Consider the following 25,350-nt stretch of genomic DNA (forward strand, 5'->3'; position numbering starts at 1 on the left):
TGGTGCCAGTTCAGTTCAGGAGATATAAGAACCTCTTCCAAATCTTCTGCCCAAGAAAGCAAGGACCCTAATCAACTATGAATGTTTGAAAAACTTTGACACGTTTGATTAACAGTCACTCTACAGGACACTTTTATATAGGTAATTTGAAAATGTGACAAGTTCAGATGCTTTTTCTAGTTTTGTTGTTTAACACGTATCTTTTTAAAATAAAAACTAAGTGCTATTTCTTTTGTATTGTCGGTTGTTTCCTAATTTCTTAAAACGTGAAAATAAAATCTCTCCTACCAGTTTTGTACTTTGCTGTTTGCAAGCAGTGAGTTTTCCACTTGGTCACATACTGTAATAGTGTCCAGAATTGTCTCTTGTAGTATGAATCTGGAATAAAAAAGAAAAGTTCATAACATAGTTTTATAACAAGCATAGGCAGGCATTACTTAAAGGTGTGATCCTAAAGCCTATTAAAGTCAATGCAAAGATGTCCATTTTTTTAAGTGGACTTTAGATTAGGCCCTAATTTGGTAAATTTCTGCAAAACAGTTTATTCCGGGGAAGCCTGTAGTTCTGCTTAGGATTTCTACTGTCTGAATTGTGAAGTGTACAGACCATGCTCATCATTTTGTAATTGGTCAGATTGATCTGTGTCCATGAAAGAGGTATATAAATTGTATGTATTTGTTCCATTTGTATTTTATTTAAAAAACTATTTCTTCTACCTGTAACACAGTAAAAATGTAATTTTTCTTCATAATGAAAAATGCAGCAAACATTATTCTGGGATTTTTTATACTAAACATCCACGTTTATGAGTTAATAGGCACAATCAGCTGTGTCAGGCATGCCCCTTGGTCTGTTGTATGGTATAGTGCCTCTTGCATGGCAGATGTGGGAGCATGATTGGGAAATGGCATTGCACTGTTATTGACTATTATAAGGCTAGGCACTGTTTGTCTTTTTCATCTGAGTTACTGTGTTACAGCTCATTCAGTTGATGTTTTAGGGAGGTTAAGGCTGATCACTAAAATAAAGTGCTAGGCAAAAATCAAAAGCCTACTGTATGCTGAGGCATAACATAAGTGGGCTGTATGTTTAGAAAATCCAAAAACCTAACAAAGAACAAAAAGGGAAAGCTGAATGTGACTCTTTGGAATCACAAAAACAATTTTTATTCTGACCTTACTAGGGAACTCATTTATTGAACACACACAGAGCCTTTTCAAACTAAATTACATTTCATATTTTGCCCACTCCATCTGGAATCTAGTGCCAAAGTGAAAACCACATAATATATTTTTAGGATTAAACCATCTATTACTGATAGATAATGACAGTGCAGGAGGAGAAGGCACCAGTTAGTCTGCATTAGCTCATGTATTCTGGATAATTCTTTAGTGAACTTTTAAGATTTGTGAAATTCTACCACTCTATGCTGATGTCAAAAATGCAGTGAGACATGATGAATTATCTCTTCTCCCAAGTCACTGACAGGTCACTTCATATACTGCCAACATAGCACTCCCGCTGCTTTTTGAAGTATTGTGTCATGTAGTCCGTATTGTAAAATTAAATAAAACAGATAATTTAACGTCATCTGAGCTAGAATATATCGCCCCTTATAATAAAAAGCACTTCAGGGTTTATAAACCTAATGGCCCCATTCAGTTCAATTATGTATTCTGATTTAAGTTTTATTTATTTCAATATTTTGAACAGGTAGACGCTAGATTTTGGATCTATAGTGACTTTCAGTGAGGCTTATGTTCCTAAATACCTAAGTCAGTTTTGCAAATACTTATGTGTGTGTGAAAATGTTAAATCTAATCTTTAGTTACAAAGGGGTTTGTCTTAACTGTGAGACTGGGCAACAAAATGGCAGGTGAAATTCAATGTTGATAAGTGCAAAGTAATGCACATGGAAAACATATTCCCAACTGTACATACAAAGTGCTGAGGTCTAAATTAGCTGTTACCACTAGGGTTGCCAACTTCTTAATTGTAGAAAACTGAATGCCCCTACCCCAAGGCCCTGCCCCTTCTCTGAGGCCCCACCCTCTGCTGACTCCATTCCCCATCCCTCCATCACTTGCTCTCCCACACACTCGCTCATTTTCATCAGGCTGGTGCAGGGGGTTGGGGTGCGGGAGGGAGGGAGTGAGGGCTTTGGCTGGGAGTGCAGGGTCTGGTGTGGAGCCAGGGCTAAGGGGTTTGGAGTGCAGGAGAGGACTCCAGGCTGGGGCCAAGAGGTTCAGAGTGTGGATTGGGGCTCTGGGCTCGGATAGGGATTTGGGGTGCGAAAGGGGATGAGGACTCCAGCTGGGGGTGCAGCCTCTGGGGTGGGGCTGGGGATGAGGAGTTTGCAGGGCAGGAAAGGACTCTGGGCTGGGGCCGAGGAGGTTGTGGTTTGGGGGGAGTGAGGGCTCCGGCTGGGTGTGTGGAAGGGGGCTCAGGGCTGGGGGAGGGGGTGGAGTGCAGGAAGGGGTTTGAGGTGTGGGGTTCTGCTGGGTGGGGCTTACTTCAGGCACTTCCGGAAGCAGCTGGCATGTCTGGCTCCTAGGCAAAGCGGTAGCCCCGGGGGCTCCACGTGCTGCCCTTGCCCCGGGTGCCGGGTCCATAGCTTCCATTAGCTGCGGTTCTCAGAAAATGGGAGCTGCGTAGGTGGCACCTGTGGGCAGGAGAAGCATGCAGCAGAGCCCCGTGGCCGCTCCTTTACCTAGGAGCTGGACATGCTCGCTTCCGGGAGCCGTGCAGAGCCTGCCAGCCCCATTGCACCAGCAGCGCCACCAACTGGACTTTTAACGGAATTGCCAGGGTCCGGGTTTCGACGGGAACACTCAGTCAAAAAGGGACACCTGGCAACCCTAGTTAGCACTCAGGAAAGAGATCTTGAAGTCATCGTGGCTATTCTCTAAAAACATCTGCTCAATGTACAGCGGCAGTTAAAAAAAGCGAACAGAATGTTAGGAATCATTAGGAAAGAGGTAGAAAGTAAGACAGAATAATAAATAATACTCCTATACAAAACCATGGTATGCCCACACCTGGAGTACTACATGCAGTTCTGGTCGCCCCATCTCAAAGAAGATATATTAGAAATGGAAAAGGTTATAGAAAAGGGCAACAAAAATGACTAAGGGTAGAGAACAGTTTCCATATAAAGAGAGATTAAAAAGACTGGGACTATTCAGCTTAGAAAAGAGATGACTGAGGAGAAATCTGACAGAGGTCTATAAAATCCAGACTGGTTTGTGGAGAAAGTGAATCGGGACATGTTATTTACCCCTTCACATAACACATGAACCAGGATCACCCAATGAAATGAATGGGCAGCAGGTTTAAAACCAACAGAAGGAATTATTTCCTCACACAACACTTAGCCTGTGGAACTTGTTGCCAGAGGATGTTGTGAAGGCCAAAACTATAGCAGGGTTCAAAAAAGAACTAGATAAGGTCATGGAGGATAGGTCCATCCATGGCTGTTAGCCAAGATGTTGAGATGACAGCCAGAAGCTGGTTGGATGGCAGAGGATAGATCACTTAATAAATTGCCCTGTTCTGTTCATTCCCTCTGAAGCATCTAGCACTGGACAAGATGGACCATTGGTCTGATCCAGTCTGACTGTTCTTCTATTTTTATGTAGATCTTATAGGGGGCATAGTCCTGATCATAGAATCATAGAATATCAGGGTTGGAAGGGACCTCAGGAGGTCATCTAGTCCAAGCCCCTGCTCAAAGCAGGACCAATCCCCAATTTTTGCCCCAGATCCCTAAATGGCCCCCTCAAGGATTGAACTCACAACCCTGGCTTTAGCAGGCCAATGCTCAAACCACTGAGCTATCCCTCCTGAAATAGTGTGAAATATAAAAATCACTCTAGAATCCAGTTGACTATCAGGTTTATTTTTTACAGGAGCTAGAGGAATTTACAAGAATATTCCCTGCACATCTGAATTAAGTTACTATGCAAAGTGCCACCTCTCCAGCAAAAAGAAAATAACAAATCATAGATGTTAGCAAAGATATGTAAGACCAATCACTTTGTCTCCCTTCCTTTGCAGGACTGAATTGTAGATCTACTTTGTCACACCTGTGTATAGTTAGCCTGTTGAATTCTTGGCTGCAAGAAAGCCATTGAGGAGTTATAGCCAGGATTAAAAACAAAAAACACCAGATAGCTTTATGACCAAAGAGGATCTAATGTAAGGAGAACTGAAACTTACGCTTCAGGGTTAGGGAGGAACTTTTTGTCTGATGTGCAATATTAAATAATCAGCTATGTTTTTATTATGTATTTTCACCTTTCTCTGAAGCATCAGTTATTGGACAGTCTTTGAAGCAGATTAGACTTGGAGTGGATAGACCAGTAGGCTACTGTGTGGCAAATCCCATCTCATTGCAGTACTTAATAGAACAACCATTCAAAGGGAAAAAGTAAATTCTTGCAAATTTCACAGCTGGTTATGTCACCCTATGACAGTGTAATATCTCTTAACTCATTGTGACAGAACTCTTTTGTTAAGAACCAAACAGCTGTTTGCTTTCTTTAATCACTCTTTGAATCATAGATTGAAGCAAACTTTGTGTTGGTTTAGTTTGGTTTGTTTTTCTAATAACCCTGGAGAGGTCTATTATTTTCCTTGTCATACTTCTGTCCTTTGTGCTCAATGCTTGTTAATATAAGCTATTCATATGGTCATTCAGCATTGTCACTAGATCAACAAAGGGCAGTTCGGAACTCAACTTCTTTTGAAAATTGTGTATTTTGAAAATCTTTCCATTGTGAAAATGCCATAAATAGTCTCATCTTATTTATTCTGTATTTCAGGCAAGTTCTCGTTACATTTTTTAATATCTCAAGATTATGCCATGTTTTGACAGTATGACTTTCCATTCTTCCATCATTGTCAAAAAGTTGTTACTTCAGCAATGTGTCAGGACATAATAGAGAAGTGCTGCTTCATGTTATACATCTGTGACCTAAAATATAATATATACATTTAATGTTATGTTCGTAGTCTGAAGAAAACTTCAAATGCTGTTGTTCTTCAAAATTCTACCATTTTTCCCTTTCAATAATATATATATATATATATATATATATATATGCAAGACATATGCTTTTAAAATATTAAAATATAACTTCTAAATAAACAGTAATCCTCCACTCTGCTCCACCAAGCTGTTATATTGCATGTTTTTATTTACATGAATTATATGTATGTTCCTATGACCTTCCTCTCATAATATTGTTTATTAATATTTTTAAAGCCAAAGGATGTATTGAAGGAATTTGGAATGAAAGTAATATGTTCAAACTCTGAAGTCATTATAATTAGGGCTGTCGATTAATCGCAGTTAACTCATGAGATTAACTAAAAAAAATTAATCATGATTAATTGCACATTTAATCGCACTATTAAACAATAGAATACCAATTGAAATTTATTAAATATTTTTGAATGTTTTTCTACATTTCAAATATATTGATTTCAATTACAACACTTTACAATAAAGTGTACAGTGCTCACTTTATATTATTATTTACAAATATTTTCACTGTAAAAATGATAAACAAAATAAATAGGTTTCAGAGTAACAGCCGTGTTAGTCTGTATTCACAAAAAGAAAAGGAGTACTTGTGGCACCTTAGAGACTAACCAATTTATTTGAGCATGAGCTTTCGTGAGCTCACGAAAGCTCATGCTCAAATAAATTGGTTAGTCTCTAAGGTGCCACAAGTACTCCTTTTCTTTAAACAAAATAAATAGTATTTTTCAATTCACCTCATAGAAGTACTGTAGTGTACTCTCTTTATTATGAAAGTGTAAATTTTGTTTGTTACATAACTGCACTCTTTACACTGTTTTGTTTTTACTTTAGAAGCTACAAGTCCACTCAGTCCTACTTCTTGTTCAGCCAATCGCTAAGAAAAGCAACTTTGTTTACATTTAGGGGAGATAATGCTTTCCGCTTCTTATTTACAATGTCACCTGAAAGTGAGAACAGGTGTTCCCATGGCACTTTTGTAGACGGCATTGCAAGGTATTTATGGGCTAGAGATGCTTAACATTTGTATGCCCCTTCATGCTTTGTTCCAGAGGACATGCTTCCATGCTGACAACGCTCATTAAAAATAACACGTTAATTAAATTGGTGATTAACTCCTTGGGGGAGAGTTGTATGTCTCCTGCTCTGTGTTTTACCTGTATTCTGTTATATATTTCATGTTATAGCAGTCTCGGATGATAACCCAGCACATGTTGTTCATTTTAAGAACACTTTCCCTGCAGATTTGACAAAACGCAAAGGTACCAATGTGAGATTTCTAAAGATAGCTACAGCACTCGACCCCAGGTTTAAGAATCTGAAGTGCCTTCCAAAACCTGAGAGGGACGAGGTATGGAGCATGTTTTCAGTGTGGAGCATGCTTAAAAGAGCAACACTCCAATGCAGACACTACAGAACCTGAACCACCAAAAAAGAAAATTAGCCTTCTGCTGGTGGCATCTGACTCAGATGATGAAAGTGAACATGCGTCGGTCTGCATTGCTTTGGATCGTTATTGAGCAGAACCCGTAATCAGCATGGACGTATGTTCTATGGAATGGTGGTTGAAGCATGAAGGGACATATGAATCTTGAGCGCATCTGACACGTAAATATCTTGCAACCCCAGCTACAACCATGCCATGAGAACGCCTATTCTCACTTTCAGGTGACGTTGTAAACAAGAAGCGGGCAGCGTTATATACTTCACATGTAAACAAACTTGTTTGTCTGAGCGATTGCCTGAATAAGAAGTAGGACTGTGTGGACTTGTAGGCGCTAAAGTTTGATATTGTTTAATTTTTGAATGCAGTTATTTTTTGTGCATAATTCTACATTTGTAACTTCAACTTTCATGATAGTTCGTGTATAAGGTGAATTGAAAAAATACTATATTTTATTTTTACAGTGCAAATATTTATAATAAAAAATAAATATAAAGTGAGCACTGTGTACTTTGTAGTCTGTGTTGAATTTGAAATCAATATATTTGAAAATGTGGAAGACATCCATAAATATTTAAATAAGTGGTATTCTATTGTTTAAGAGCATGATTAATCACACAATTAATTGCAATTAATTTTTTCAATTGCTTGACAGCCCTAATTTTAACTTTCATGTGTTTTACAGAGTTGATAAACCAATCAGGTTTACACAAGAAACCTAATCAGATACCATTCCACATTGACCATTTTTTAGCAAGGGACTATCTAAAAACATTGTTGGAAAGTTCCCAGGCAAACATCTGTGAATTTTTTATTAAAAAGAATTAGGCAAAAATCAAGTCTCTCAAGAATTACACATGCACAAAGCAGCAACAAATTCTGATATTTCCTACAATGTGATATATTTTTTTCCGAATGTCATCTGCATATGGACTCCTTGACATTCTATATGGAATATAGGGCCCTTGTTTCATGACATTAACTGACTAATGCAGTTTCTTGAAAGAGTGAAATTGAATTTCCTCTTAGGACATGTTCCAGACAGCCTTGAATTGTTCTAACAGAATGCTTAAGTCCTTCCACTAGTGATCCCCTTTCCCCACATACTGTGTGTTTGGACTGTACTGCAAATCAATTACAACCAGTAAAAAACAATGTTACATAAAGTATATTATAAGCCATTAGCTCCTCATTAGCCGCTCAGCATTTTAGCTTCATAATCACTGTAAAACATTCTGATAAGTGTCATGAGAGTCAGTAGAACTGGCTTCTGTGCTGTGCCACTGACCCACTGTATGTGTCCTTGAGCAAATCAATTCACAAACTGTGCTTCAGTTTTCCAATCTGCAAAATGGGGATAATGACACTTAACCCTCCCACGTTGTAAAGTACTTTTGAAATCTATAGATGGGAAAGCAGATGGAACCTTGTTTTTAAAGGTCTCCTCCTCCAAAAGTATCATACTCCGCAAACTAAATTAAATTCAGTTTATCTACTGCAAAAGAATGAAGGATTCAGTTGGCCCTACTGGGATTGGAATTTGTTGCTCTAGAGTAGGGGTGGTCTCATGAGTCTTACCATTAAATTGCGGCTCGCAGAACCCCCTCCCTGCCCACCTCCCCATTCTCCACCTACCAAACTGGAGGGGCAGGCTCATGACCTCTGTCTTGCAGCAGGGTGGTGGGGTAGGGACTTCTGCCTAGCAGGGACAGGGTGTCTTGGGGCTTCGGCCCTGCAGGGCGCACCTGCCAGGGCTCAGGGCTTCAGCAGGAGCGGGCCTGAATCCCCGAGCCCCATCAGGCCCCTCTCGAGGGGATCAAGCCCCAGCCCCCAGCAGTTGTGCTCCAGCTCTCAGACTTCTGAAGATTGTCGGCCCTGGCTTTTATATGCAGAAAACCAGTTGTTGTGGCACAGGTGGGCCATGGAGTTTTTATAGCATGTTGGGGGGAAGGGGAGCTCATAAATATAAAGGTTGAGAACTCCTGTATTGGAGAACACCCACATATATGGGAAAAATGTGTATGACACAATATTGCCCCTTGGGAGGATGCAGCATGTGCTCCCATTCACAAGTGACCAGCTGTGTTGGTCGGTGTGTGTGTGTGTGTGTGTGTGTGTGTAAATGGGGCATGGCAATGCCTCCTTCTGCCCTTCCTGGGCCTCCTTTGGAGTGGCTACAGTCTCCAGGGGTTTGAGAAGTCAGTGGCGTCTTCAGTCAGGAGAGGGGAGAGTCTGTAACTGTGACTGGTCCTTGTATAGGGGCATACAGGGTGGGGAAGCCTCCTTTTACCTTTGTGTTCTGGGTGTCAGTCTGGCCCTTAATGTGTATAAGATAGATAAAGAATATGTTCTAAATAACTTCTGGTAGCACAGACCTCATTGATGTGTGTTGACGGACTGGAGCAGAATATCCAGACAGGACAGAGTTCATTTAAAATTATTTGGTATGTGACAGTGCTAAGTGGGTACGTCTACACAGCCTGTGGCAGCAAGCTTCCCACCCCTAGTTGACAGACTTAGAGCACGTCTACACCTACCTCCAGAGTGATCAATCTAGTGGGGTCGACTTATCGTGTCTAGTGAAGATGTGATAAATCGACCGCTGAGCACTCTCCTGTCAACTCTGGTACTCCACTGGAGCGAGAGGAGCAGGCAGAGTCGACGGGGGAGCATCAGCAGTCAACTTACCGCAGTGAAGACACTGTGGTGAGTAGATCTAAGTACGTCGACTTCAGCTACGTTATTCACATATCTGAAGTTGTGTATCTTAGATTGATTTCCCCCTCTCCTTCTCCCCCAGTGTAGAATCATAGAATCATAGAATATCAGGGTTGGAAGGGACCTCAGGAGGTCATCTAGTCCAACCCCCTGCTCAAAAGCAGGACCCATACCCAATTAAATCATCCCAGCCAGGGCTTTGTCAAGCCTGACCTTAAAAATTTCTAAGGAAGGAGATTCCACCACCTCCCTAGGCAACGCATTCCAGTGTTTCACCACCCTCCTAGTGAAAAAGTTTTTCCTAATATCCAACCTAAACCTCCCCCACTGCAACTTGAGACCATTACTCCTTGTCCTGTCCTCTTCCACCACTGAGAATAGTCTAGAACCATCCTCTCTGGAACTACCTCTCAGGTAGTTGAAAGCAGCTATCAAATCCCCCCTCATTCTTCTCTTCTGCAGACTAAACAATCCCAGTTCCCTCAGCCTCTCCTCATAAGTCATGTGTTCCAGACCCCTAATCATTTTTGTTGCCCTTCGCTGGACTCTCTCCAATTTATCCACATCCTTCTTGTAGTGTGGGGCCCAAAACTGGACACAGTACTCCAGATGAGGCCTCACCAATGTCGAATAGAGGGGGACGATCACATCCCTCGATCTGCTCACTGTGCCCCTACTTATACATCCCAAAATGCCATTGGCCTTCTTGGCAACAAGGGCACACTGCTGACTCATATCCAGCTTCTCGTCCACTGTCACCCCTAGGTCCTTTTCCGCAGAACTGCTGCCTAGCCATTCGGTCCCTAGTCTGTAGCTGTGCATTGTGATTCTTCCGTCCTAAGTGCAGGACCCTGCACTTATCCTTATTGAACCTCATCAGATTTCTTTTGGCCCAATCCTCCAATTTGTCTAGGTCCCTCTGTATCCTATCCCTGCCCTCCAGCGTATTTACCACTCCTCCCAGTTTAGTATCATCCGCAAATTTGCTGAGAGTGCAATCCACACCATCCTCCAGATCATTTATGAAGATATTGAACAAAACCGGCCCCAGGACCGACCCCTGGGGCACTCCACTTGACACCGGCTTCCAACTAGACATGGAGCCATTGATCACTACCCGTTGAGCCCGACAATCTAGCCAACTTTCTACCCACCTTATAGTGCATTCATCCAGCCCATACTTCTTTAACTTGCTGACAAGAATACTGTGGGAGACCGTGTCAAAAGCTTTGCTAAAGTCAAGAAACAATACATCCACTGCTTTCCCTTCATCCACAGAACCAGTAATCTCATCATAGAAGGCTATTAGATTAGTCAGGCATGACCTTCCCTTGGTGAATCCATGCTGACTGTTCCTGATCACTTTCCTCTCATGTAAGTGCTTCAGGATTGATTCTTTGAGGACCTGCTCCATGATTTTTCCAGGGACTGAAGTGAGGCTCACTGGCCTGTAGTTCCCAGGATCCTCCTCCTTCCCTTTTTTAAAGATTGGCACTACATTAGCCTTTTTCCAGTCATCCGGGACTTCCCCCGTTCGCCACGAGTTTTCAAAGATAATGGCCAATGGCTCTGCAATCACAGCCACCAGTTCCTTTAGCACTCTCGGATGCAACTCGTCCGGCCCCGTGGACTTGTGCACGTCCAGCTTTTCTAAATAGTCCCTAACCACCTCTTTCTCCACAGAGGGCTGGCCATCTGTTCCCCATGTTGTGATGCCCAGCGCAGCAGTCTGGGAGCTGACTTTGTTCGTGAAGACAGAGGCAAAAAAAGCATTGAGTACATTGAGTAGACCAGGCCTCAGGCTTGCAGAGCTCAGCTGAAAATAGTGGGTAGGCAAAGTTGTGTCTCAGGCTGTCACTCAGGCTCTGAAGTCCACCCCGCTCCCTAGGCTTCAGAGCCCAGTCTCCAGCCTGAGTCACAACTTCAAAGTGATATCTACAAAGCTACCTTTAGAGCACTAGTGTGAGCCCTGCAAACTCGTCTTGTCAACCTGGCCTGGGAGGCTTATCTGCCATGGGCTGTGTAGACATACCCATTATGGGCAAACTGTTGAGATGTCCCCTAATAAATGTTTTAAGTGCATAACTCACTTTATTTATATCAAGCTTATGGATGCACAGAGTGAATTGTGGTATTTGATAGACATTCTTTGAAGTCTGAATGTAATTATTCTAAGAGCACAATCAAGTTAGGCTTCATAAATTTTGTTCACTGTTTCTAACACTGAAGTAATTTTGAAAGTGAAATCTGTTTTCTCAGAGAATTTCTTCCTTTGCCCACACTTTCTGGACACTTGGCATTCTTTTTCAGTTTTATTTTTTTGTTTACAATTTTTTCAAGTGTGTTAAAAAAAATCGAAGTGAACTTAATGCTTTGAAGAGGGTTGGATTGAGAGATCGGGGCACTGAAGTACATACTGAAATACATTCCCAGGACATGGCCTTGGCAGGGCAAGCCTCCCCAACGCTGGCCTGACAGTTTGCCTGAACCCAGTTTTTGGAACAGCCATTTCTGGAGCCTAGTTCAGTGTCCGTGGCCCGTTCAGCCCTCAACCAATCTGCTGAAACTACCAGCTTGGGTGTGTTTGTTAGGCAGATGCCTGCTTGCTACAAATTTAGACCAACAAGTTATTTCACATTGGTCACTGAACAGCTGCCAGGAGAAAATGGCTTTCAATTACAAATCTGGGTAGGTTTTAAATTGGTGAACTGGAGGTGGAAAGTGCCCATTAACATAAGCCTCTGAACCATTTCAACTCTCTAGTTTCAGTTTTAATAAAATAGCTTTAATCATTTAAAAAACAAACAAACAAACAACAGATACATATAACCCAGTTGAGAAACTATCCAAACGGATGTAAAAAAAAAAAAAGTTATATTTTCTTTATGGTTAATTTTTATTCTATATATTTTTCTGTTTAAAACTGACATTTCACATATATGAGCGAGACAAGAAGGGTGAGGTAATATTCACTTGTAGGTAAACACTTTTCACAAGATGATCATTCTATATGTGACCTATCAGTCCACATCCTCAAAGGAAACCTGTACAACACTTTCAAAAGACGTGCCTGGGAGCTTAAATTCATAACTTTGCTAGACACTAAAAATCATGGTCTTAATAAAGACACTGGATTTAAGGTATATTACAACTGTAATCATAGATTCATAGATATTTAGGTCAGAAGGGACCATTATGATCATCTAGTCAAGAACAAATCATGCCAAACCAAACTAATTCCCTTTGTTGACAAGATTACTGGCCTAGTGGATGGCGGGAAGCAGTAGATATGATAAATCTTGATTTCTGTAAGGATTTGACAGTCCCACTTCACATTCTCATTAGCAAACTAGGGAAATGTGGTGTACATACAATTACTATAAGGTGGGTGTGCAACTTATTGAAAGACTACTCAAAGAATAATTATCAGTGGTTTCCTGTCACATTGACAAGATGTATCTAGGGGTCTGTCCTTGGTCTGGTACTAGTCAATGTTTTCATTAATGACTTGGATAATAGAGTAGAGAATATGCTTATAAAATGTATGGATGACACCAAGCGGGGAAGGGTTGCAAGCATTTTGGAGGACAGGATTAGAATTCAAAATGACCCTTGACAAATTGGAGAATTGGTCTGAAATCAGCAAGAAGTTCAGAAAAGACAAGAGCAAAGTATTACACTTAGGCAGAAAAAATCAAAGGCACAGCTACAAAATGGGGACTAACTGGCTAGGTAGTAGTACTGCTGACTGCTGGTCATAGTGGATCACAAATTTAAGTGAGAGTCAGCAATGTGATGCAGTTGTGAAAAAAGCTATTGTTATTCTGGGGTGTATTAAAAGAAGTGCCACATGTAACACACTGAAGGTAATTGTCCCTCTCTGTTCGGCACTAGTGAGGCCTCAGTTGGACTACTGTGTCCAGTTCTGGATGCTACAGTTTAGGAAAGATGTGGACAATTTGGAGAAAGTCCGGAGGAGAGCAACAAAAAAGATAAAAGGTTTAGAAAACCTGACATATGAGGAAAGGTTAAAAAAAAATTGGGTGCGTTTAATCTTGAGAAAAGAAGACTGCCGGGGGGACCTGGTAATAGTTTTCAAATAAGGGCTGTTATAAAGAAGACAGGGATCTATTGTTCTCCGTGTCCACTGAAGGCAGGACAAGAATTAATGGATTTAATTGCAGTAAGGGAGATTTAGGTTAGGTGTTAGGAAAAACTTTGTATGTATAAGGGTAATTAAGCACTGGAATAGACTTCCAAGAGAGGTTATGGAATCCCAGGCATTGGAGATTTGTAAGAACAAGTTGGGCAAACACCTGTTAGGAGTGGTCTGGGTTTACCTGGTCCTGCCTCAGTGCTGAGAGCTGGAGTCGATGAGCTCTCAAGGTCCATTTGCACAATCAGAGACCTCACTTAGGGAATGAACAGGGCTCTGACATCCCTGTTTACCCTGGACCACACTTTTGTACGTCCTCTGTGTGAGATCCCAGAAGTTTTCTCTTTCTGAGTAGTGTTCAACAGAGGGATTATTTTGTTTGGCTCATTTGTATGTTCTTCCAGCTGCCCAGTGCCCTGCCTGCCATGAAAGACACTCTGTCTTCTTTCTTAATAAGCTTCAAAACAAAGTTTTGGTTTGAGTTTTTGAGTTACCGGTTCAGGCAGGCTCTTACTTTTTACTCAACCGTGTGTGCACATCTTTATTATTTATTGTATTCTCAGTAATTGATTAATCAGTAATCCCTGAACTAGCAATTTTCCTATGGAATGGAAAAGGTTTATTTTCTTCTGGGGTGTGTTAAGGAGCTGAAATGAAATTCAGGTTGGTCTTGAGTTTCTTGTCATGCCAAGGTGTTTGTTCTGTTAGCATTGCCTTTCTCCCTGTAAATCAGACATTCTTCTTGGGTTGCATAAGGTTACTCGTGACATGATTAATGCAGGAAGGTTAGAGAGGAATGACGTAGTGGCTCATGCAAAGTTTACCTGAGAATTATCTCTAGCTCTCTAGTGTTTAGTGTCTGTGTGAGTCATGTGCTGACGCCTTGCCATCTCCTGTTCTTCAGCTGGGTAAGATCACACTTACCTCACTTTATGCATTTCTTCTTTTCATGCCAGATCTGATTAGAAGCACTTTTGTTTTAAGCCCTATATTTATGAAACATTAAATATAATTTTTACAGATAAGTGACCTCGCTTTTAAGCAGAAAGACCCATTTGATATTTGTGATTCAAGCAACTGTGGAAACTCGACGGGGATATTGCTGTCCTTAGATGAATTCTGATTCTATCAACTTTAGCTTTTTTTAACTGCCTGAAGATTTAATGACGATAGCTTAACAGCAGTAATGAGCTTCGCTGTAGGACCATAAGTCCTCAGATACTGGCGTTCACTAGCTATCCTGATTTGGGTGTGTGTGCACATATGCTGTAAAAATATAGGCAAGTTTGTACCAAAGCCACTGGTGTTTGAACCGTGCTGTTGCTTTAGAGGTATCTCAGCTGAGGCCCGGCCTGTAGCTACAACTCTTTCAGGGAAGCTCATTATAACAGTCGATTCCTTAACAGGGGTACAGCAAGGTCCTATTATTCTTATTTCTATTATTCTTTTATTTTTCTTTAAGACAGATTTCTTACAGGCTCTTTGAAGTGTGTACTGTGGAGTTAGCCACCAGGTTTGTTAGAACTAGGGCATAATTCTAAGAGATGCCAAGTGGTCTTAAGTCCCGTTTAAAGAGATCATTGTGGTATGAGGACAATGAACACTGTGCAGAAGGTTCTCAAACTTTTGCAAACTTAGCACATTTCCTGTGTCGGGCTATCATGAAGTCTTTGGCACACTCATACACCCCAATTTAGCATATAGTAGCACTGTGTCTATTACTATGTGTATAAACTATATAAACAGTAAGCATTTTTACACAACATAATGCAAATTAAGTATAGCAATAGAGGCTAATAGTGAAAATTTGCTGTCATTTTTCAGCCAGCTCCTGCTGTTCAACATGTGGAAGCCCTAATGTGGGTCACAATGTGTGGAAAAAGATATAAATTGGTGGACATAAAAAAAGGACGTGTGGAAATTTAAAATGCCCTGGGATTCATTCTTTTAGTGAAAAATTCTTTCTATAACTTCAGTTTCATAATTCTTAATTTGTGATATTTTTAACAATAAAAGAGAGGGAACACAAAGTTTGTTTGGAGCATAGATAATGTTGGGACCGAAATGAATGACATCCCTCTGAACGATGTTCACTTGAGAAGTATGGGTAAGGGAAACTATGCTTTGTAGTAAACTCTGTAATTCCCTGAATTGTACCTGACACAAATTGTACTGATGGTTGAAAATAAATGGTATAATACATAGTTTCTGATTGCATTATTGAAATGCATATTTTAATGAGATGAGAATTTATCTAGTTACACATTTAAGGTAAAGTTATACTGGACAATTCATTTTAATGAAAATAATGTGAATCTGTAAGGGTATGAGTTTTAAATTCAAGATATTCTAAAGTCATGGAACAAATTCTGCTGTATTATTTGTGAAATATGTGGTCATGAAATTAAAGATTATCATAATGCATATACACAAGGGGACAGTGTTAAAATTGCATGTGCAACCTTAACATTGTTTGCATTTTTTTCCTATTTAAAAAAATGTTATGAAATCTGCGTTCGTTTCACTGATTTACAGATAAAACCATGAATGTTGAAAAAATTTGAAAATCTAACTTACTCTTCACCACTTAATTGTATGTGAGTTTTTTAAATAACTTACAGCTTGAGCCTTGAAACAGGTCTGGTGTGTTTCACTTTCTTGTTCTTATGCTAACAATATGTGGGTTGCAAAAGTTTAAGAAATGTATAAGTAGCTTTTCATTGAAATGTTTTAAACTTGTTCAGAAAATTCTAAGATTTTGTTTTTGTTCACCAAAACCAAATGTATAGCACAAACTCTCTTTAATTAAGTAAAAATCAAAAATAAAATTTAGATATTTTCACTCTACTATTAAAAATCCTTCACCTGAAATCTTGAGGAAGGACTTCATCAGCAGTCCAGTTAATGTTGAACTGAAATTTCACTTAGCTACTTAAATTAAGTAGCAAACCATATGAAAATAGCCCCATTCAGCGTTCCTTACGCAGTCAAAACTCCTCCTGAGATGGGAGTTCTGAGTAAGGAAGGGCTCAAAAGCAGAAAACAGATTTACTAAAGACTGTCCTGGCTCAGGTAACGTAATAACAAGTGTAAGAAGCCAAAAGAACCAAGTTACTTTCATGGCCAGAACTATAGTGCATTGTCTGCAATTATTTGATTACCTAATTCTTGGTTTCTGCAAGGGATTTATGTACTGTTTACACATGACATGCCTCACTCAGAACAAAAATAACTTGCTTTGCTCAATGTTTTTATAGTATCTTGCCTTCACATGTAGTTTGTCTATAGTTAGTGCTGTTCACCATCACTATTTTTACCTTAATCACTAGGTTCGTTAATATATGTAGTTAGACAGTTTTTTCCAGTGAAGGTTGTACCATCTTTTAGTGTTCCATTTTCCCCAGAGCTTTTCATTTTACAGATTTTCTTGTGTTCTGTTTGGCAAGTGTTTAAAATGCAACAGCAGCCAACAACGTTACAGTATCCCTCTCTTTGTCTCTAAAAGAAACCCTGTGATGTTGCTTCAAAAAAAAGCAGAAAAAAATCCATCTTTTATTAATAAGAGCAAGTATTATTGTATTTCTATTGCCATTTGCAATGTATAAATCACAATGATGTAGTAATAAGACCAAAGGAAGCACGCAAATGACTTAAGTAGCTTGACATTAGATGGTGCTACTTTACATTCTGTAAAGAATCTGTGAAGCCTCTGGCTCCTGCTCTTCCAATTGCTAGCCTAGAGTTTGCATGCTCAGTCTGTAAATTAATCATATGATCAAAAAAACCCAAACAAAAACAAAAATGAAACCTACAGAAGTACACAACAGCTGTCACACATCAAAATGACCCGGGGAAACTCAAAAGAAAGGACAATCTCAAGCAGATAGAAACAGAGCAACCGAAACCGGGAAGCAGATGGTGATGGCAGTCATGTGCATGCCAGTCAGTGGAAATGCCACATATGTAAACACAGATGTAATGTAGCTAAAAGATACAAAGAGAAGCAGTGCTATAACCTAGAGTCAGGATCCAACATTCAAAGCTTAGTATTTTACTGAGGAGAGTTGTCTTGGGTCAGATTGCTCCCTTCTGAACTGTACTTTTAGAGTCTTGACTCAAAGTAGAAGCTTGGATGCCTTTGGGCTCTTGAAGAACCCAGGCAGTAGTTCATCATCCACATTTTTCCATCTGTGTTGCTGTGGGGATCAACATCTGGTTTACCAAATCTCATTTGCCAAGATGCTCTTTTGACATGTACTTCAAACCTGTCCTCACAAGTTGGAGTTGGGCCAGTTATATGTCCTTTTTGATGGCTAGATTGAGGCGCAAGCAATTAAAGTGTCCTTTTCCTTCTTATTGCTCTCATACAGCACTGCTACCAACTTCCTTGTTGCAGAAATTGCAGCTTGTCTTTCACTCTCTCCCAATTTGGCAACAGTTTTTTTTTCCAACCCAATACCAAATAGGGATGACACAGAGTCATATCCTGTTACTGTGTGTAAAGGAAGAAATACGTTGTAGAAGTCAGAAGTGAGTGCATCACAGATTGCATGCACAGGTCTGAAGTGACTGTCACAATCAACTTCTGGACACAACTAACCTGAACCCCAAAGAATAAGCAATTGAATCAGCTGGCTGGAACAATACGAAACGGAAGAGAAAACCCCAGTCTTGGGCCATGTCTGCACTACCGCTTATGATGGGAAAATTTATGTTGCTCAGGGGTGTGAAAAAAACACCCCAAGTGACACGTTTTGCTGGCATAAGCACTCGTGCACAATGCTATGACAGAGAGCTTCTTCCAATGACGTCGCTACTGCTGCTCATGGAGGTGGTTTTATTATGTCGACAAGAGAGCTTTCTCCTGTCGGCATAGAGCTATACGAACAATCTTACAGGGGCGCAGCTGCATCAGTACAGTTGTACCCTGTAAGTTTGCTTCTGCAGACATGGCCTTAGGCTATGGCCGCACTACAGAGCGTACGCTGCCTCTCGTGAAGGTGGAATTATTAAGCCGATCAGAGAGCTCTTTTTCGTTGGCTTAGACTGAGCATCTTCACCAGATGTGCTATAGCAGTGCAGCTGCGCCAATGTTAATTTGTAGTGTAGACCTCCCCTAAGAGGGGAGGGAATTTCCCATACCAGAAGGAGTTTGAAATGAAGGACACCCAGAAACTGAGGGCCAGCATCAAGGTGGGGTGCTGTCTGTGAAATGCTCAATCCCCTTTCTGGTGGAGGTACGCTGGGAAACTGTTCAGAGAAAATAGATAACATATTAGAAAAGGGAATCTAGTTAATATAGAAGTGTAAAACGTGAGGTTCTGTCTTTGTTTATTTTTTGTGTAACTTGCTTTTCCCTGACTATTTCATCTTTGAATCTGTGATTTTTCTATCAAATAAAGCTTTTGTTTATTTTTATCTGAAGCCATTCACTGTTGTGTAGAGTGTGTGTGTCAAAGTGAATTGATAATTCAGGGCAGGTTTCAATCTTTTGGAGGTGATGAACCAGATGGAAAAATGTCTGAGTGTCTGGTAATTAAGAACTGGGGGTAAATGGATTTGGGGAGACTCAGAATTGGAAGGGCTGTTGGGGTCACCCTGCAAAGAGTAACTAGGATGGTGGAAGCCAGGGTGAGACTTCTGTGGTGTCAGGGCTTGGGTTTGTAGCAGCATAGCATTAAGGCACTCTAAGTAAAAAGGCAGGTGCGGACAGCACTCCTTATTGTCTGGGTGATCCCCACAATGTCACAACAAAGCTTGTCAGTTGTGCTGGTAAGGGTACCTGCTCCAATCCATATGTTATCTATGTGCTCAATTTTGGGAAAGGAGTGAACAGCAAAGACCAAAACACCTGTATCAAGTGATCTAATTACTATGCATCCTTTGACACCAGGAGATCCAAAAGTCATCCTTGTGTCCACTTCTTCTTGAGTTCTGTGCAAAGCTTGGGCTTTTTCAACACATCTAATGACACATCTTTGCTACTTCACCATTGGAAAACCCTCCAGTAAAGAGGAGAGTTTGTGTTGGGTATGCTCCTGCACTCTAAAGTGCGTTTTGAACCATATATTCAAAGAGGAATTTTATAAGTGACTTCCTATTAGATGCTATGTTTAGAAACTTTTTCCATGGAGGCAGAGGGGCATCCACCAATCACCTGGTATTTCTTTCATACAATCTTAGATCCTGTCTGGCGTGGTCTTTCTGCAGTTTTCACAGAGTTACTGTTGTCATATCTGTCAAAGACTTTGATTACAGAATTAGCTTTGTCATATCCTTTTAGAACATGCCTCAAGTACTCAGCGACCAATTAATCAAATGTGTGGAATTTGTCTCCAGCCATAATTTGTATGACAGCCCTGACGTCTGATGTACACTGTGGTTTCTTTGTTGTATGCTCTTAGCTCATGGTTTCTTTCAGTTTGAGCTTCCAGCTGATGCCTTAATTCAACTTTGTCTGTTTGTTTCGTTGTGCCATCAGCGTGGAAGAGGGACATAGATTCAGGTTGTATTGGATGATTAAGAACAGTTGCAATTGAAATGTCATCTTTGCATCTTGGTAAGGACAGGGCTCAGCGGAAAACAGTTTCTGGAGTGATAGCTGCTGTGATTGTCCCTCCGTTGCTAGGCTTAAATTTGATCATCTTGGCCATGTCAGCAAATGTTTGAATGCCAGAATTCGTGACTGGGCTGAAAAAACTGTAGTGTCCCCTCAGGATCAAATACACCTCTCACAAATCTCTCCATTTGTTCTTCACCAATATCTGCTATTTTCCGTAGAGACCCTTGTATATATGATGTTACTTGCAGACCAGTAGACATGTTGTTAATTACCTCTGGAAGTGATTCAAGGTCAAACGGGTTTGTCATACTGTTGACGATATGGTTGGTAAGAACTGCAACATGCTTTTCATCCATCTTCAGTGCAGAGACAAGGGCTTGTTTGTGGACTTTGTCCTCACAACTACTTGTTAGGCTACTTTGTTCTCTCATAACTTTTTCATATTCATAATATGCAACTGTGCATTGTCATCTCTAACACTGATACTGATCTGTGTATAGCTATCACTGAATTAAAAAGCTAGTTTCAAGACTATTTCAAAGGATAGTGCTGCATGCGTAGGCAATTACAAACTGGAACCTTCTACCAGGCATACTAGATGCTACACTGTCTGTACAAAAGCTTACAAATAGAGTAGCATTACATTAGGAATTCACATACATTTATATTTACCCACTCTGCAGTACAAACTGAGGGCATGCGATCTCCTGCTACTGGTGCCCAGCCTTCGGTGTGAGACTGACCTGGTTATCAAATTTTAGTTGAAAATATAGAAAACTTGTGAGATACTTTAAGAATTAAGAATATGCGATGTGAAAACTCTTCGTGTTAGTATATTGCAAAATGTTGATATTTACCATTTTTGCCACATGCTAAACAGCATCATCATTTCTGGGAGAAAAAAAGACTTGCTCATGCAAAACCAGTAAAAATCTTTTAATACATCGTCTTTTGGTAGCTTTGACCAATAAACATCACATTAAGGTATTGAAATTAACTTAAATTGTAAAAACTGTAGTCAGTCATGTTGCAGTGTTTCTGGAACTATCTGAAAAAGGACATTTTCTCATTTTGGGTACCATTGTTTTACGTCTCTTTCAGGCTTATGACACCACGTGGTAGCTCTCCATCATACCTCATCTAAATGGACATAAAAATAAGCTTTCAAATAATGTATGATGTGGGTGTGTGAAGTATGGGTACATTAAACTCCAAAAATATGGCCTATTTTGGAGACTTGCCTCACGCCTACTATATCAAGGAGAAACAAATAAACAAAGCCTCCAAAACGTCCTTGCTTATGGAGACTTTAATTTCAAATCAAGTATAGGAACAATCCTGTTAGGATTTTACTGTGCATTTAGTCACAGGTTTCATATGACCCTGTTCATAAAACATACTTTCCTTTCACTAGAGACCACTGGTTGCAGAATAACTAATGCTCGCTATGAGTATTTAGGAACTGCAAAGAGTTTTCAAAAGCAAAAAGCAGCCAAGATTAATAAACACAATTTTAAAAATTATTTTTAAAGAGGAAAAACTGATTTTTCTTAACCTGTAATAAGTAGAGCTGGTTGACATTTTTCATTTTGAAACTTTAAGAAACATTTTTGGAAAACTAACACTTTTGTGAAAAAAAATCAATGTTTTAAAAATTGTCTGGTTTTTTTCAACAAAAAATGAAAACTACTTGTTTATGTGTGTGTTTTGGTCCACAGCCCATTTTCTCACTTTGCCACTGTAAATGGAAAAGAAGGGAGTGGTGCAGTGAAAATGTAATTAGCTACAAAACAAATTACTTTGATCACCGTTGTTTACAAAAGTTGACAATTATTTGGAATCAAACTTCAAAATTCAGCATGGCTAGGACAAGCAAAGACACTGTGAGACATATGCCTCATGATTGCATATAAGAGCCCATGCACACCTGTCTGAATTCAAATAAATATATAGTATTGCTAATTTTTTAAACACCGTAAAATCTGAATGAAGGACCTTCATCTCCAGCAGGCAAGCTTCTCTCTTAAGTGACCACCTTGAAGTCTCCACATGTGGTTCTCAGTTGTTTTGTCTGAATTTTAGTTGAAAACCCACCTCTATGAAGTAACCTTTTTTTTTTTAAACTGGTCCCTTGGGTTTCATTGTATTAATACAAAATTTCCTTTATTGATTGTTTGTATATATTAGCAGTCTCCCTGTTAATGTTAATTACTGTGTCAAAAAAATGGTAATTTCCTGTTCTGATGTTAGCTTCTTGTTTTCTTTGGGTTGTTCCATGGTTGTCATGATATCCATAATTCATTATTTTGGAATTACTTGTGTTTTTAAACTGTGATATACAGAGTGATGATTTTTACTTTTCTTAATTGTAGGTAAGAACACTTCTTGCAGTGCTTTTGCCCTTGGTGGAATTTCTGGATTGGTAAAGTATTAACCTATCTCTATTAAAAGCTTTGACATTTTACCTTTCTGCTTTTCAAAGTGGGGCTTGCCTTAGTAACGGCACATGGTTCTCTGAATCATAGCAAAAAACATGAGGACAAGATGATTACCAAGTAATTATACATGTTCTTAAATGCTTGTTATAAGAGCATTTGAAGTTTTCATAGCAATGCTTTTGTTGGTTTTCATCCCCATTTTCTATGTTAAAAAAGTAGCATATTAGAGGAGTTTATAATTAGCAGGTACAGATGAGGCTGTAACTTGTTTAGGCCCTAATTAAATGAGATATTAAATGAGATATAAATGAGCACATGGGTAGTATAGGATTACTCTTTTGCTTAAAGTTAATCACATGCTTAAGTACCTCAGTGAATCATGGTTTTAATGATGAGACAAAGGGTTGCAAAAGCAGGATTTCAAACTCTTGCTCTTTTGAGTAAAGAACTCTGATAGGCCATTATTTTATGGATTCTTCAGCAATGGAAGGGACACCTCTGCTATATTTCTCCTCCTCCTTCAATCCCCCCGTTATTGACTCTAGAATTAGCTATTGTATGTTGTGATGATAGAATTCTAGAGACAAGACCGTTCATTTAAAAGTTGCCACTGGCTCTCCTAGTGAGAGGAGAATTGATACATTGTGGAGAGTATAAACTATAAATACGATTTCCTGTGTATTGGACACAGTTTGCCAGTTACTGGAAACTTTTTTAGAAAAGAGATCTTGTCTGGTTACAATTCACAATTAACATATGGAAATTGACTTTTGGTTGAGAACAGCAGGCCATTTCTTTTTGCCAAGGATACTGTACATTGGTACATAGTATTGCAGTGCTGATGTTTGTTTTTTCTATATGTATATAGTTTTAATTAATCATCGAGAGGCCCATGCATTAGGTAATGCTGGAAAGAGACATTTTAAATCCTGTAATTCTTCATAAAGAATTATGGAAACACTGATACTGCTATCTCCTTGGTCAAAACTATGTGTCACTTGGACAGTATGTAGCTGTTTGCATCTGAGGCAAGTAAGAGCACATTTTCTGCGCTTCTGAATACTGTGTATTCCTTGGGATTTTGTATGTTTATAGAGGACTAAAAATAAAATAAAGAAGTAATGTAATACATGCTGGGAAATGAGATCTCCTCGTCTTTAAACTATACCATCTGAATTTTCATAGATTTTAGGGCTAAAAGAGACCATTATGACTATATAGTTTGGCCTCCTGCATAGCGCAGGCTAAAGAACTTCATCCAACAATCAAATGATTATTGGAAAAGACTTAACTTGGAATTTAGCCATAGCACTCCATTCAAATCAGTGCAACTTGTGTGGCTAAGTTCTCTAATGCACTGAAGATATAGGTGTGCGTCTTTCCTATCCTTCCATCTGCTAGATGATTTGATGGTGTTCTCAGGTTAACACTGGAAGCTACGAGACAAATTCTGGGAGCACATTGTTCATCGTTGCCAACAGAAGCACATGCATAGCAGGAGGAGGAGCAAAGGGCAGGAGATTTTCATGCTGATCTTTGCTGGTGCCAAAATCTTCAAGCCCTACCTCACCTAAGGAACATAGTCTTCCCATTTGGCTTTTGTACATACGTATATCCCTGACCTGGCCATGTCCCTTATGCTCAGCTTCCCTCCTCTGCAGATTATTTCTGCTTCTACCAAAACTATCTGGATGAGTTTGTGGTAGGGATGATGGAATGTTCCTCCTGTGACAGGGACCCCATAACCCTGTAATATTGGTGAGCATCTGTTCTGGGTTGTGTAAGAGTAGAGGCAGCATTTGGCCTCAGATGCATGTACAGTTGGTATATGTATGCTATGCACAGAGTACAGATATATATCATAAGAGTATGTATAATTTTCTCTAACCTATATTCCAAGGGTGGCCAAACTGCGGCTTGTGAGCCAGATGCGGCTCTTTTACAGTTAAAGTGTGGCTCACGGAACCCCCCGCCCCCATTCTCCACCTGCCACACTGGGGAGGAACTCGGGACTTCTTCTCTGTGGTAGGGTGATGGGGCTAGGGGCTTTTGCCAGAGACCACTGGTGCCTGCTGAGAGTGGGGTGTGGGGGCACAATTTAAAGGTTCATTACCCCCTCCCCACACACAGCTTGGGTCATGCCCCCAATCAGACCCTCCCTTTTACCCTCAGCGGCCCCTCCTTACAGCTCCTAGATGTTTGCTGCTGTCCCTCCCTAGGGCTGCAGCTCCCAGCTTGCTGGCTCCAGCAGCTGCCGCGCAGGGAGGGGGCCTGGCAGCACCATGTGACCGAGTGGAGCCAGCAAACCCTGGCAAAAATCGGGGGGTGGAGGGAATGACGTGACCCCACATGCCCCCCATGTGTCATCTCTGGCTTCAGCCCAGTGTGGGAGGGGTGTCTCTGGGCTTCAGCCCACGAGAGGTGCCTGCCAGAGTGCAGGGCTTAAGCCCTGAACCCCAGCAGCTGTGCCCTGGCTCTCAAACTTCTGAAAATTGTCCTGTGAGACTTGGAGGGTCAGTTAGTTTGGCCACCCCTGCTGTATTCAGTTAGCTTTTAATCTACAATATGTTTTCTTTTGATCTGGCTTTCTGTAAGCACAGATAGGATAGAGGTGATTCTATGAAGAATTGTAAGACTTTTGTGAGGGCTGTTTTCTCTATGGTTTATGTGGGTGCTCTACTGGGTGTAGTCCAGATAAAAAGAAAGCAATTAGAAATCCAACAGCCTGAATACAGCAGCCTGATTAAGCTGTAATCCTGCTCTCTGAGTGATACCTGTTAGACTGAAACAACCATTTTCCCTCAAAACAAACAAACCAACAAACATTTTAGGAGGAATTCATTATGTAGCTCATAATCTTAAAAAAAAAAATTACATGAGTATAATCCAAATCCTTCACATTAAAATGTGATCTTTTAAATTTTACTCTAAATATTTTGGTTTCTTGTTTTCAATGTTCAGGGGATATCCTTATTTTGTACAGACAGT

General features: G+C 40.2%; 1 protein-coding gene and 1 long non-coding RNA gene across 8 annotated transcripts in view; one reads left to right on the plus strand and one right to left on the minus strand.

Moving 5' to 3' along the window:
- The window catches only part of CMSS1 (cms1 ribosomal small subunit homolog), a 364,144-nt gene that overhangs the window by 162,975 nt on the left and 175,819 nt on the right, over positions 1–25,350 (plus strand). For 2 of the 7 annotated variants that reach the window (XM_073307688.1, XM_073307699.2), the window contains exon 2: positions 22,297–22,346. The exons of the other annotated variants lie outside the window; for them this stretch is intronic. The gene's annotated coding sequence lies outside the window, so the exon portion shown is untranslated. The remainder of the gene's footprint in view (positions 1–22,296; positions 22,347–25,350) is intronic. 7 annotated transcript variants of the gene reach the window in all.
- The window catches only part of LOC140896255 (uncharacterized), a 144,586-nt gene that overhangs the window by 5,122 nt on the left and 114,114 nt on the right, over positions 1–25,350 (minus strand). The window contains exon 2 of the long non-coding RNA XR_012154492.2: positions 289–378. This is a non-coding gene — a long non-coding RNA (uncharacterized LOC140896255). The remainder of the gene's footprint in view (positions 1–288; positions 379–25,350) is intronic.

This window comes from Lepidochelys kempii, chromosome 1, assembly GCF_965140285.1.
Source record: "Lepidochelys kempii isolate rLepKem1 chromosome 1, rLepKem1.hap1, whole genome shotgun sequence".
In the NCBI taxonomy this organism is placed as follows: domain Eukaryota; kingdom Metazoa; phylum Chordata; order Testudines; family Cheloniidae; genus Lepidochelys; species Lepidochelys kempii.